The sequence below is a fragment of the Odontesthes bonariensis genome, chromosome 13 (assembly GCF_027942865.1).
Source record: "Odontesthes bonariensis isolate fOdoBon6 chromosome 13, fOdoBon6.hap1, whole genome shotgun sequence".
Taxonomy (NCBI): domain Eukaryota; kingdom Metazoa; phylum Chordata; class Actinopteri; order Atheriniformes; family Atherinopsidae; genus Odontesthes; species Odontesthes bonariensis.
Window position 1 is genome coordinate 1,540,633 of NC_134518.1, and position 2,839 is coordinate 1,543,471.

Here is a 2,839-nt window from a genome sequence, read left to right on the forward strand (position 1 = left end):
GGGTTACAAAAATCTGAGACTGTGTTATGGTAAAACTTCAGGGTTTTCACATTAATCCAGTCCAGATTTGAGAAGTCTAGGTACAGTGGTTTTTGATCTGGACCTGGTCTAATGTGGTCTACATGCTGAAAATAGTGTGAGACGTGTTCTTATTGCATTTTCACAAATAGAATGAAGGTTTCAAAAATCTGAGACTGTGTTATGGTAAAACTTCAGGGTTTTTACATTAATCCAGTCCAGATTTGAGAAGTCTAGGTACAGTGGTTTTTGATCAGGACCTGGTCTAATGTGGTCTACATGCTGAAAATAGTGTGAGACATGTCTTCATTGCATTTTCAAATATACAATAAGGGGTACAAAAATCGGAGACTGTGTTATGATAAATCTTCAGGGTCTGTACATTAATCCAGTCCAGATTTGAGAAGTCTAGGTATAGTGGTTTTTGATCTGGACCTGGTCTAATGTGGTCTACATGCTGAAAATAGTGTGAGACGTGTTCTTATTGCATTTTCACAAATAGAATGAAGGTTTCAAAAATCTGAGACTGTGTTATGGTAAAACTTCACGGTTTTTACATTAATCCAGTCCTGATATGAGAAGTCTAGGTACAGTGGTTTTTGATCAGGACCTGGTCTAATGTGGTCTACATGCTGAAAATAGTGTGAAACATGTCTTCCTTGCATTTTCAAATATACAATAAGGGGTACAAAAATCTGAGACTGTGTTATGAAAAAACTTCAGGGTTCTTACATTAATCCAGTCCTGATATGAGAAGTCTAGGTACAGTGGTTTTATATCTGGACCTGGTCTAATGTGGTCTACATGCTGAAAATAGTGTGAGACGTGTTCTTATTGCATTTTCACAAATAGAATGAAGGTTTCAAAAATCTGAGACTGTGTTATGGTAAAACTTCAGGGTTTTTACATTAATCCAGTCCAGATTTGAGAAGTCTAGGTACAGTGGTTTTTGATCAGGACCTGGTCTAATGTGGTCTACATGCTGAAAATAGTGTGAGACATGTCTTCATTGCATTTTCAAATATACAATAAGGGGTACAAAAATCGGAGACTGTGTTATGATAAATCTTCAGGGTCTGTACATTAATCCAGTCCAGATTTGAGAAGACAGGGTACAGTGGTTTTTGATCTGGACCTGGTCTAATGTGGTCTACATGCTGAAAATAGTGTGAGACGTGTTCTTATTGCATTTTCACAAATAGAATGAAGGTTTCAAAAATCTGAGACTGTGTTATGGTAAAACTTCAGGGTTTTTACATTAATCCAGTCCTGATATGAGAAGTCTAGGTACAGTGGTTTTATATCTGGACCTGGTCTAATGTGGTCTACATGCTGAAAATAGTGTGAGACGTGTCTTTATTGCATTTTCAAAAATACAATAAGGGTTACAAAAATCTGAGACTGTGTTATGGTAAAACTTCAGGGTTCTTACATTAATCCAGTCCTGATATGAGAAGTCTAGGTACAGTGGTTTTATATCTGGACCTGGTCTAATGTGGTCTACATGCTGAAAATAGTGTGAGACGTGTTCTTATTGCATTTTCACAAATAGAATGAAGGTTTCAAAAATCTGAGACTGTGTTATGGTAAAACTTCAGGGTTTTTACATTAATCCAGTCCAGATTTGAGAAGTCTAGGTACAGTGGTTTTTGATCAGGACCTGGTCTAATGTGGTCTACATGCTGAAAATAGTGTGAGACATGTCTTCATTGCATTTTCAAATATACAATAAGGGGTACAAAAATCGGAGACTGTGTTATGATAAATCTTCAGGGTCTGTACATTAATCCAGTCCAGATTTGAGAAGTCTAGGTATAGTGGTTTTTGATCTGGACCTGGTCTAATGTGGTCTACATGCTGAAAATAGTGTGAGACGTGTTCTTATTGCATTTTCACAAATAGAATGAAGGTTTCAAAAATCTGAGACTGTGTTATGGTAAAACTTCACGGTTTTTACATTAATCCAGTCCTGATATGAGAAGTCTAGGTACAGTGGTTTTTGATCAGGACCTGGTCTAATGTGGTCTACATGCTGAAAATAGTGTGAAACATGTCTTCCTTGCATTTTCAAATATACAATAAGGGGTACAAAAATCTGAGACTGTGTTATGAAAAAACTTCAGGGTTCTTACATTAATCCAGTCCTGATATGAGAAGTCTAGGTACAGTGGTTTTATATCTGGACCTGGTCTAATGTGGTCTACATGCTGAAAATAGTGTGAGACGTGTTCTTATTGCATTTTCACAAATAGAATGAAGGTTTCAAAAATCTGAGACTGTGTTATGGTAAAACTTCAGGGTTTTTACATTAATCCAGTCCAGATTTGAGAAGTCTAGGTACAGTGGTTTTTGATCAGGACCTGGTCTAATGTGGTCTACATGCTGAAAATAGTGTGAGACATGTCTTCATTGCATTTTCAAATATACAATAAGGGGTACAAAAATCGGAGACTGTGTTATGATAAATCTTCAGGGTCTGTACATTAATCCAGTCCAGATTTGAGAAGACAGGGTACAGTGGTTTTTGATCTGGACCTGGTCTAATGTGGTCTACATGCTGAAAATAGTGTGAGACGTGTTCTTATTGCATTTTCACAAATAGAATGAAGGTTTCAAAAATCTGAGACTGTGTTATGGTAAAACTTCAGGGTTTTTACATTAATCCAGTCCTGATATGAGAAGTCTAGGTACAGTGGTTTTATATCTGGACCTGGTCTAATGTGGTCTACATGCTGAAAATAGTGTGAGACGTGTCTTTATTGCATTTTCAAAAATACAATAAGGGTTACAAAAATCTGAGACTGTGTTATGGTAAAACTTC